The 12,948-nt window shown below is 39.7% G+C and overlaps 2 non-coding genes across 2 annotated transcripts; one reads left to right on the forward strand and one right to left on the reverse strand.

Annotated features, from left to right (window-relative positions):
• TRNAW-CCA (transfer RNA tryptophan (anticodon CCA)) lies at positions 1 to 72 on the reverse strand. Its single transcript has one exon. It is a non-coding gene; the product is annotated as a tRNA-Trp (tRNA).
• Positions 73 to 292: 220 nt separating this feature from the next.
• Positions 293 to 366, forward strand: TRNAI-AAU (transfer RNA isoleucine (anticodon AAU)). Its single transcript has one exon. It is a non-coding gene; the product is annotated as a tRNA-Ile (tRNA).
• Positions 367 to 12,948: the final 12,582 nt, after the last annotated feature.

Here is a 12,948-nt window from a genome sequence, read left to right on the forward strand (position 1 = left end):
TGACCCCGACGTGATTTGAACACGCAACCTTCTGATCTGGAGTCAGACGCGCTACCGTTGCGCCACGGAGTCTTCTATACCGATGGGCGATTTAGTGTTGATTTCAGTAAGGGCTGCATGTTACAGTATGGAACTTTTCACAAACTACGCAGACAGTTTGTGAGAGGTTTAGACCCCCCCTCCCCTCGCTAACTCTCCCGTCCCCCGCTCCCCCTAAGGTGTCTACGTGGTTTATGAACATCCCCTATTACAATAAAGAATTGTTTTCAAATCTCGTTGTAATTATTCAAGAGGCCCCATAGCTCAGTTGGTTAGAGCGTCGTGCTAATAACGCGAAGGTCGTGAGTTCGATCCTCTCTGGAGCCAAATTTTTATTAACGTTGTTTTGAATAAAAAAATAGCCTCCCATTGAATATTCACATCATAGGGTAGAGCGCTACTTCGTCGTAATCGCCCATTTCCGTTCTATCGATCAGAAAAGATCAATAATATCAATTATTTCACCGTGCACAAATCAATAATAGGTTTGTTCCGATGCGTTAGTTCATTAGCTACAACATAAATCCTGTTAGAGCGCATTGTATGAATATTTACGCTCATTGTTCTCAAAACAAAAGAAGCGACGAAGAAAATCTAATGGCGTTTCAATGCGTTAGGACGGAATTGAAACTCGTAGTACGAATTTAGAATCAAGAAGCAGTGTTAGATTTTAATCAATATCTCGACAATTGGTGAATAAATTTAGAAGTCAATTTTGACAGAAATATTCCATTTTTTGTTTAAACTCGTTCAGAAGAGAGAGGTGAAGCGCGGGGTGTGCTTAGTAGGACGGAAATTAGATCAAAAACCCTGTAGGGGAATTTACGTATTCTCGGCAATCTAATAAGCAGCTTCCGCACTTCTATTAGCATTTTCTCAGTGTCACGCACACATATGACGTGTTTGTTTGTTTACATTTATCTGCTGCTAGCTATTCTATCCATTCCAATCGACAGAACTGTCCAAAACGGGTAAAACACGTTTTTAAGGCGCTCCAAACTTCTCAGGTGAGTGTGACTATTGTCGGTAGCCTCCTTTATTTCGGCAACCTTTCCGTTTAAACTGTGTGTTAACCAGCTGTTCTATTACCGGCAACTCGAAATCAGCCGTATTTTCATGTGCTGCTTATGTTTCATTTGAAGAAACACCTGACATAACAGATTTTCTCAGCCGTAAGAATGTATTAGGATTGAAGCTGAAAGACTAAGGAATCGTTTAAATACATTCAGCGAAGTGTTTTAGTGAGAAAATACAGCGAAAATAACGTTTAAATTGTGGTTGTCTAAAACAGTCGATGGCTAAAGAGCGAACACGAAATTATTGCGACATTCAACAGGGCATAACTTTTTTACCATTGGGTAAAAATCAACCAAATTTTGCACACTTTCTCATTGATGTGCATTGTGTACATACTGTCAAACTCGAAGTCGTGTTTTTCGATTCAACGAAAATGGAGGTGAACCAACGCGAGTTGAGAGAACAAATTCTTTCCAAACACCTGGAATTTCCTGACCTGTCGCACCGGCAGTTGGGAAAAATGTTGAACATTCACCATTCAACCGTCTCCAGAGTGTTGAAGCGGTTCCAGGAGCGGTTGACGTTGGACCACGGCAAAGGAGCTGGAAGAAAACCGGAACCGGAGAACAAAAAGACGGAGGGAAAGGTGAAGCGGATGATTAAAGCAAATCCCAACGTCTCAAGCCGTGATTTGGCTAAAAAGATCGGCATGTCGCAGAGCTACGTCCAGAATTCAAAGAAGAGAGCTGGACTACATACATACAAGGTACAGAACTTCCCAAACCGCGATGAGCGGCAACAACCGACGGCTAAAACTCGGGCACGGAAGCTCTACGAGAAGATGCTGACAAAATATGACTGCTGTGTGATGGACGACGAAACGTATATAAAAGCCGATTTTAAGCAAATTCCGGGGTTGGAGTTTTTCACCGGCAAGAGCAAGTTCGATGTGGACGACAAATTTAAGAAGAAGAAAATGTCGAAGTTCGCCTCCAAATATCTCATTTGGCAGGCCATCTGCTCTTGCGGACTGAAGAGTGAGCCTTTCGTGACAAAGGGCACAGTAAATGGCGAGATCTACAAATCTGAGTGCCTCGAGAAGCGCCTTTTGCCGTTCTTGCAGCAGCACGACGAAGCTCCGCTATTTTGGCCAGATTTGGCATCATGCCACTATTCTAAAAGTGTCCTGGAGTGGTATGAGGCCAATTCTGTCCATTTTGTTCCAAAGGACATGAATCCGCCAAACTGTCCGGAGCTGCGCCCGGTGGAGCAGTACTGGGGAATAATGAAGCGGGAACTTCGGAAGAGCAAGAAGACAGTCAAAGACGAGAAGGACATGTTAAGAAAATGGAAAAAAAACTGAGAAACTGGTACCGGATGACACTGTAAAGACTTTGATGGCGGGCATCAAGCGAAAATGCGTTCAATTTTAAACTCAAGGCTCCATCGATTAACTTTTTTTTTGATTTTTGAAGTAAATATATGTATAAAACTACCCTAAAATTTTGGTTTGATTCTAAACATTATAAGAAAATTGGCATGATATTTTCTGTGTCGCAATAATTTCGTGTTCGCCCTTTAACGAGATTTCTTTTTACGAAGTAAATTCCAAATAACTAGTTTTTCTTTGCTATTATGGGAATCTGGGAAAAACTATGAAATATCCCACAATATGGGTATCTTTGGAATCGGAGTGAGATGTAGGAACCGGAAACCCATGTCTGACGCCATTTTGAAATCCAAGATGGCGGCATCCGGTTCATGAAAAACTGGAAGATACTTTCAATACCCCACAATATGGGTATATTTGGAATCAGGATGACGTGTAGGAACTATGTTTGACGTCATCTTGAAATCCAAGATGGTGGCTTCCGGTTACAGAAAAACTTGAACATTCTGCCATATACAACACAAAATGGGTATTTTTGGAATCGGAGTGACGTGAAGGGACCGAAAATCGATGTCTGACCCCATTTTGAAATCCAAGATGGCGACTTCCGGTTAAAGAAAAACTTCGAAATTCTGTAAAATAGCCCACAATATGGGTATTTTTGGAATCGGAGTGATGTATAGGGAACGGAAATCGATATCTGATGCCATTTTGAAATCCAAGATGGCGACTTCCGGTTACAGAAAAACTTCGAAATTCTGTCAAATAGCCCACAATATGGGTATTTTTGAAATCGGAATGACGTTTAGAGACCGCAAATTGATGTCTGACGCCATTTTGAAATCCAAGATGGTGGCTTCCAGTTACAGAAAAACTTGGAAATTCTGTCATATACCCCACAACATGTGTATTTTTGGAATTGGAGTGCCGTGTAAGAACCGGAAATTTATGTCTGACGTCATTTCGAAATCCAAGATGGCCGCTTCCAATTATAGAAAAATTGGCAAATACCACCACGTCACCCCGATTCTTAAGATACCCGAATTGTAGGTTATTTAACATGATTTTTGTGTAACCGGATGTCACCATATTGAATTTCAAAATGGCGTCATACATGGGTTTTCAGTCCTAGTAAGTCACCCCGATTCCAAAAAACCCATATTGTGAGGTATTTGACAGTATTTCCCAGTGTTTCTGTAACTGGATGTCACCATCTTGGATTTCGAAATGGCGTCAGATATGGATTCTCGGTTCTCACAGGTTACTCCGATTCCAAAAATATCCATATTGTTGTGTATTTAACGATATTTTTCTGTTTTCCTGTGACCGGAAGCCGCTATCTTGGATTGAAAAATTGTGACACACATCGATTTCTGGTCCCTATACGTCACTTCGATTCCAAAAATACCCATATTGTGGGCTATTTGACAGAATTTCCAAGTTTTTCTGTAACCGGAAGTCTCCATCTTGGATTTCAAAATGACATCAGATATCGATTTCCGGTCCCTATACGTCACTTCGATTCCAAAAATACCCATATTTGTGGGCTATTTGACAGAATTTCCAAGTTTTTCTGTAACCGGAAGTCGCCATATTGGATTTCAAAATGACGTCAGATATCGATTTCTGGTCCCTGCACATCACCCTGATTCCAAAAATACCCATATTGTGGGGTATTTGGCAGAATTTCCAAGTTTTTCTATAACCGGAAGCCGCCATCTTGGATTTCAAAATGGTGTCAGACATCAATTTCCGGTCCCTACACGTAACTCCGATTCCAAAAATACTCATATTGTGGGGTATTTGGCAGAATTTCCAAGTTTTTCTGTAACCGGAAGTCACCATCTTGGATTTCAAATGGGGTCAGACATCGATATCCGGTCCCTACACGTCACTCCGATTCCATAAATATCCATATTATGGGGTATTGGGCATAATTTCCAAATTTTTCTGTAACCGGAAGCCGCCATCTTGGATTTAAAATGGCGTCAGACATTGATTTTCGGTCCCTACACGTCACTCCGATTCCAAAAATACCCATATTGTGGGGTATTTGACAATATTTTCAAAAACCTCTTTTTACGAAATAAATCCCAAATAACGAGTTTTCTTTTTACGAAGTAATTCGATTTACGAATCCCCGTTTTGGTTCGTAAATGGAGGTTCCAGTGTAGTAGGGTCTAGGGGCGTTCCACATTCAAGAATACCCATTTAATACGCATTTAGGCTGTATCCCAATTGCCGCGAAATACCCCATGCAGACTATGGCTTATATCATGTAATATAGGCTGTCTTGCAATGAGCACTCATACATCTACTTTTCACTAGAAATCTTATATATGAGTGCTCATTGCAAGACAGCCTATATTACATGATATAAGTCTTATGGGGTATAACTCGTGGTTAATACCCTGGACAGACTATGGCTTATATCATGTAATATAGGCTGTCTTGCAATGAGCACTCATACATTGGATTTCCAGTGAAAACTAGATGTATGAGTGTTCATTGCAAGACAGCCTATATTACATGATATAAGTCATAGTCTGTCCGGGGTATAAAAGTGACATTTCGAAAGTTATTTTCAATGTTCGAAAATTGCCGTGTTATCGATCGATCGGTTTTCAAACAGAACTCAGCCATGGTTGTCAAAATTTAGCTTCTAGTCCGTCAGAAATAACCACCTTCGGATAGTAAGGTTATTCAATAACTTTCCATCAGCCACTTTTAACAACGAGTTAAAATTAACTCGCCAATTGGGACACAGCCTTAATTTAAAAAAAAATGCATTTAATTTCCATCGTTTGCATCAACCATTCAGTGGAATGTGCACGTCATAACAAAGCATGTGCATTTACGTTGGCACCTATACATACATACAGGCATTAAGACGGAATTAAACAAACATATCAGGAAAAGAAGATTAGTTCCGCACGATTTCGAGTGGAGTATACTAAAGCACTCTAGTAAAAGACCGACAAACCGACATGAAACTTAAACTTAACTCTTGATCAAGAATCCATAACGGCCGATTCAAATGTTCAGCGATCCCATCTGTCAAAACCTTAGAAGTGTTTTATCTAGATAAAAACTATTTGTCCGAAATAGATTAGACACGAACCAACTCATAAATTTTGTACGCGATAAAGATAAATATTTTCCGCGAACACGCTGGCAGATGTCAGTTTTGTGCTTTGAGCAGAAATTTCTTTGTAATTTGTATGATCATTCATGTCGGTTTGTCGGTGGTAAAAGCAGGGTTCCTTCCATTCATTTTGGCTAAAAAAATGTTTTATAAAATTATGGAATAATAAGATATAATAATAATATTTTGTTTGTGTAAGCAACAAGAAAAGATTGTGGAGTTTGTGTTTGACACATAATACCAGCCAATGTTGCTGCATGAGAGTCGCAATAAACGATTTTGTCATTTATCTCACCCACTCTTCACTCTTCACTCTTCGCGAAGAGGCGATCATAAAATCGCTCATTGTGGCTCTGTCAAAGCTAAATTTGCAGGTTTTATGTGTCAAACACAAACTTTAAAAAATTGTCTTGTTCCTTACACATACAAAATACCATCATAATATCGTATTATTCCATAATTTCCTAAAACATTTTTTTAGTCAAAATGAATGGAAGGCACCCTGGGTAAAAGTATGGACGACTGTCACCACAAAACTGAAAAAAGTTGTTCCAATCGAGCAAAGCAGTGCATTTTGTCGGTTCGATTTTGACAGACGTCCACACTTTTACTGTAGGGTTTTAATAATGTTTATATAAGGCCCGGGCCAACAGGTAGCTTAGCTTGCTGGTGTTAGAAGCAAAAATATTGTAAATATTGCTGAGCACTCAAGTGACGACGTCACTCTACCATAACATTCCATACTACTAACAGTGAAGGCCCAAGCGCAATGACAGCGAAAGCGAAACGGCAGTGGCAGCGGAAAAGCCCGATCTGAGTAAGCCTACACAGCAAAAAAATAATTTTGATATCACATCAAAGTGGATGCACTACAATCATGTCGAAAATTTCATGTAATTTTTATGACCACATAAATAAACAAATGCAGTGAAAGCAGCGTTATGTCAGTTCATGCATTGTATTAATGATAATTTGGTCCTTTTTAGCAAGTAAATATTACACCATATTTTCGACATGATTGTAGTGCATCCACTTTGACGTGATATCAAAATTATTTTTTTGCTGTGTACTTGAAAACTAGTTAGAACCAAATCGACATCGGTTAGGCTTATTGATGTCATTTGTGACAACTGTCAAACTTTCCGTTTCCGTTCTGCTTCCGTCCACATTGCGTTTGGGCCTTGAGATTTAAGTCACGATTCTTTGTATTGCGTGCCCCTCGGGTTCCACGTGTGAGTATCAGTGTTTTTATCATTTACCATCACACGCAAGGAGTAGCGTTTCAACCATAAGAGAAGAGGGAGCAATACGGGGCGAAAATGAACCACTTTTCTGCAAAACGTGAACCAGCACCTCATTGGCCGATTTCATGTGCGTAATATAGAGGTAGAGATAGATGAAGATAGAGATAGAGATAGAAATAGAAATAAAAGAGGAAGAAGCCAATTGTCACCTCTTCCTCTTAGCTTCAACCTAGTGTAGATGAATTGCGTTCGTTTTGAATATATTCGCTGTGAAGTACAAGCAGGCCAGTGACAACCCTAATAAACAAATACGATAAACGGACTGTATCCCGGATGAGTAAACTATCCCGCAAATGGTTTGGATGATACCCTGAACACGTCGTTAAGCTCTCTTTTATGGTTATTTTTATTAGGGAAGGCCTATAGAGATTTTCACGTCTTGTTGTATGTGAGGGCGTGTTAGTGAAAATCCGAGGAAAATACATAACAAATCCCTGTCAAGTTCATTTTTTAGCTTAGCCAGAGGAAAATAATAAACAACTTTACACGGTGATACACCCGCCAGTGTGCGTGCGTTAAACGTCACTAATATCTATACCAACAGCAGCGTTTGACAGTAGGCAGCATGTTCCAGGCTCAAATCGTTTATTTTGCTGTGCTGGGCTCGCTGTCTATTGAAAGTGACATTTTATGCGAGTGTATAAAATATAAGACACATTGTTTTTGCACTGGGTGTGCTAGATTTGACAGGAGCTTAAGAGAAAGAGAGACGAGAGTGAATGTAGAACATAAACAGACAAACAGTTTGTCGCGTGTGTATCGCAATTGAACCTGGTAGAGTAGAAATCATTAGAGAAAGTTGATGTCATATTGTTTATTCTGTGTACTGTGATATAGTATGAAGATATGGTCGAGTCTTGGATAACATTCATTAAACGCATCTATTACTGAAAGGAGGTGCCGAAGTCCTGCGTATTATAAAGACTGAGATTTCAGGTTTGGATTAATATTAGATTCATTAGTTGGGGATTTCCGAATAGAATTTAATTAGATAATTAGATAATTAACAAACTCGGTTGGAGATTTCCAAATTAGTTAATTATTTTAACAGGTTATGGGCCCAGGCTATCTGTGCCACTAGCTACTTTTTCAGATAGACTTGTTTGTCAACAAAGTTGTTAGGGTTGTTCACAGCAGGGATATTTGTAGAACAAATAAAGTTGTTAGGGTTGTTCAAGGCAGAGATTTCTGTAGAACAAATAAAGTTGAAAGGATCAACAAATAAAGTAATTTTTCTGTAGACATTTGTTAAGTTCCAGCATTATGGACAATGGATTTCGACGTGTTGTTATCCCCGTTTTTAAAGGGGATGAAAAATCCTTTCCGTTTTGGAAGAAGAGGATTGAACATCTGTTGAAACAGGAAGAACTTGATCACACTCTAATGTGAACTCCTTTAGAAGAGGAGTACGCTTTGCCAGTTGAGGGGGAGACGGCCGAACAAGGGCATGAACGAGAGGAGAAATTTGCTAAAAGGATTAAAGATGATGAAAAAGCGGTAAATGAATTGCTAATGGCAATTGATGATGATCCGATGGCGCATGTTTTGGAATGCCAATATGCAAAATCAATTATGGATAAATTAAGTGTAACTTATCAAAAGCATGGTGCTACGGCTATGCTAGGGTTACGATCCAAATTGTATTTGCTTCGTAACAGAGGATTTACATCTTTACCGCAACTATTTACCGAACATGCAGAAATGATTAGGCAATTGAACTGTATGGGTGTGGTCATTTCACAAGCGGATCAGCTAAATACATTATTAGTTGCTATTCCTGTACAGTTCAATCACCTAATTGGTGCCCTCTCTGTCATCCGAAAGGATGAACTAAACCAAATGTCATTAGATCAAGTAAAACGAATTTTTCTTGACGCAGATAAATCGTTATCTTGCAAGGATCGAAGTGTGGAAAACATGGAGAACAAACAGGTTGCTTTCGTTGGACGAAAGAATACAAATCGCAAACAACCCAACACCAAACGGGATTTTTCGAACTGTAAGTGCTATAGCTGCGGCAAGATGGGCCACTTGAAGAGGAACTGCTTGGTTGACAAGTACAAGAAACTGGAAGATAAGGCTAATGTAGCTTTGTTGGCAGCGTTGGCTGAAGCGAAAATATCAACCGAGACCACCAATACCGTGGAGGTGGTACGGTAAAATGGTCAGTTCAAGGTGTCCTTACCGTTGGAACTAACGAAGATGGTAACGGTTACCAAAACGAATGTGCCAACCACCAATACCGTGAATGTGGAACGGCAGAACGGTCAGTTTAATGTGTCTCTACCGTTGACCCGACTGGATCTACCAAGGCTCGGACATTCGCGCCATGAGGCAGGCTTGCCATTTAGCGCAAATTTAAGGGATGCCATATTCGCCAGGCATGAACTGGAGAGGCAGTACTACGCTCCAGTCCGATCTTTCCTAGGATCCTGGATCAATAACTTGCCAGTGGGGATTCCCAAGCATTCATTGATCTTGGACAGTGGAGCTTCGAACCACATGTTGCGCGAAATGCAAATTTTCAACAAACAGATAAACGTGGCTACAGCCCAGGATGGTACAAGGTTGAGATGCTCTCGCATGGGAAATGTTCAGTTGAGAATTGACAACAACAAATTTATTTAATTGTATAATGCGTACTTTATTCCAGACAGGGTTGCTTCCACTCACTTGCTATGAAAAAATATTTTTCGGAATTATGCAATCATTAGATGTTATAATGATATGTTGTACTTGTAAGTAACAAGAAGAGGGTGTAAAGTATGTGTTTGATTTATAAAACCTGCCAATTTCGCTTTCAGAGCGTCACAATCAGCGATCTTGTGATTCGTGAGCGTTCACTCAGAATGAGCGCTCACGAGTCGTAAAATCGCTGATTGTGACGCACTGAAAGCAATATTGACAGATTTTATGTGTCAAATATATACTTCATGACCTTTTCTTGTAACTTACAAGTACTAATTAACATTATACTATTTCATGATTTCATAATTCCGAAAAACATTTTTTTTATAGCAAGTGAGTGGAAGTAACCCTGATTCCAGAGTTACATTGCAATCTAATTTCCGTATCAAAACTCGAAGACGAGGGCATGTGTATCACTTTTAAGAATGGTAAGGTTGAGGTTTTCAACAATAATGGAGAAGTCTTTCACACAGGAAGAAAATCCGATGGTCTGTATATCATAGATTTTGTTCCAGAGGATTTTTCAGATTTTGCAAAGGTAGGTAAGGTAGAAAATGGCACGAGATTATGGCATGAAAGATTTGGTCACTTAGGGGATACTTCCTTGCTAAAGCTATTTAAAAACAATATGGTTGAGGGGTTGGACATTCAACCATCATCCGTTTCGACTGAAACATCCGTTTTCCAAGGATGTGTAGATGATAAGCAGACAAGGAAACCCTTCACACTTAAAAATAACTAATTTTACACGAGACGTAATCCATCTTTGACGTAAATTATGGAACGTAAACAAACATGTCATGTAAAATTAAGTGTTCTCAAACCGAAACATACGCAACTCGACGAAAAGTACGATTGATTGAATTTATTTTCTCGTTTCTTTCAACTGATTCTTATGTCATTTGGGCCGCTTGCATGTGTCGGTCTCAGGGCACGGAAATTTACATGACTTTTTGGTAGTGTGTTTGATAATAGCTTTAGGGTTAGGTCCAGCAGGCCACTGGAATTGATCCATTCGGATGTTTGTGGCAAAATGTCAGATGATACTTATGACGATTAAAAGTATTTTGTATCGTTTATTGATGACTTCACACACTTTGTAGTGGTTTACCTGATACGAGCAAAGAGTGAAGTGCTTCAAAAATTCATGGAGTTTGAAGCGATGGCGACTGCCAAGTTCTCTTCTCGAATTAGCCGATTGCGTACGGACAACGGTGGAGAATATTTTGGAAGAGAGTTCAGAGATTTCTGTGTTGGGAAAGGAATCCAAATGATTCCTACTGCTCCATATACGCCGCAACAAAATGGGGTTAGCGAGCGTATGAATCGTACCTTAATGGAGAAGGTAAGAGCAATTTTACACGGGAGTGAAATGCCTTATGAAATGTGGGGGGAAGCACTCTATGTTTCGGCATATTTAACGAATAGGAGTCCGTGGAAATTGTGACAATTTCTGCGAGTGTATAAAATATAAGACACATTGTTTTTGCACTGGGTGTGCTAGATTTGACAGGAGCTTAAGAGAAAGAGAGACGAGAGTGAATGTAGAACATAAACAGACAAACAGTTTGTCGCGTGTGTATCGCAATTGAACCTGGTAGAGTAGACATCATTAGAGAAAGTTGATGTCATATTGTTTATTCTGTGTACTGTGATATAGTATAAATATATGGTCGAGTCTTCGATAACATTCATTAAAAGCATCTATTACTAAAAGGAAGTGCCGAAGTCCTGCGTATTATAAAGACTGAGATTTCAGGTTTGGATTAATATTAGATTCATTAGTTGGAGATTTCCGAATAGAATCTAATTAGATAATTAACAAACTCGGTTGGAGATATCCAAATTAGTTAATTATTTTAACACTGTCACGGTATAACATGTTGCCTAAGCGCCTGCCACTGGGCTGAGTACAAGCGAAACGAACAAATGAGTTCATTATACATCAACGAATACGCGTTTGTTGATATGCACCACTGCTTCATTATTCAACCCAAAATTGTCAAAATCAGAAGCGATCCTCAAAAGCAAATTAATGAATTCGATTTGGGCAAAATGATTATTTTGAATATTGTCGACTCCAGAGCCTAAAACCAGGATTTTATCATCAGTGCAGCTTGAGGCAATAATTTTCCATCGGTTTGTGTGTAAAAACTAACACGACACGTCCTCCAGGGTATATTTGAGTAAAATGAAAATACTCATTTTGCATTTGATTCTCAAAATCTAGATACAGCTGGAATTAGGGCGTAACAGCTTTTGTAAACAATGACTTTTTCTCGATGTTTTCTAGGAATTCAAGGCACGCCCACGCAAACCAACATAACCATCGGGTAGGGGAAGTCTTCTTCTACTCGATGAGGATGTTGGTTTGCGTGGGCGAGCCTTGAATTTCTAGAAATCATCGATAGAAGTCATTGTTTACAAAAGCTGTTGGGCCCTAATTCCAGCTCTATCTAGAAATCATCCCCACGAAGATGAAAACGAATATCAATATTGACAACAACGGAGGCGATAATGAACAACCAGCCACGAATGAAGAAAAAAAAACATTTAATGTTGACTAAAATACTCAGAGGTTGCCTTGATCAAGAGAATGTTGTTATGTCAAAATCGAGGCCAAAATTCAGATTCATACAGGTAGTTGGTCTATGTGTTAAGGTTGTCTTCATTGTCAGCTAAGTTGAGTGTAGAAGGAATGATTTTTATCAGCACTGGTGAGTATATGCGGACAACCCTACCCATAGTGTGAAAGGGTTTTACACACCCTTAGGAATACTACCAACCAAACCGCGTCAATTGCAATGATTCGACATCGACAATCGGCACCGCTGTGAGAGTCGGCTCCAGTCGTATTCAAGCAGTCAAGTGGGTGAGTACAATATTGGAGAGTGCTCGTCCTGCTGGGCGATTTCTGTCGGATGCCGGAGGGTTTTCCACAGTGTGGAAAACTGGACATGGAGTTTTCTTGCGTTCTCGGTGGAGCAGGTTTTGCGAGATTTTGGTGGAGGTTTCCGATGTTGACAGTGGAAGTTTCAGAGGGAGCATCTGCACGAAGGCTTTCAAGATGCCACCGGCGACATTATAGAAAATTATTTAAAAAATATATCACCGCGGCGGGTTACGCGATATATTCGGCATTAAAATCGGTTGATGACCGATTGATAACGTCGTTAGAGCGTTTTGCCAGGGAACAGTTACCACTATTTTTGAAACTACCTCCGAAAACTTCCACCTTTATTTTGAGAATCCCAAGAAGTTCAAAATTGCCCCAGGGCATATCGAGCTACTGAAGGAAGCGGCAGGAAAATTTCCAGACGATAGCAAGGTTTTCCTAAAGGTTAATTATAAAACAAATGCAGGCT

The sequence above is a fragment of the Ochlerotatus camptorhynchus genome, unplaced genomic scaffold (assembly GCF_037179485.1).
Source record: "Ochlerotatus camptorhynchus isolate MF236.1 unplaced genomic scaffold, CSIRO-AGI_Acam_v1.1 ptg000103l, whole genome shotgun sequence".
NCBI classification, from domain to species: Eukaryota; Metazoa; Arthropoda; class Insecta; order Diptera; family Culicidae; genus Ochlerotatus; species Ochlerotatus camptorhynchus.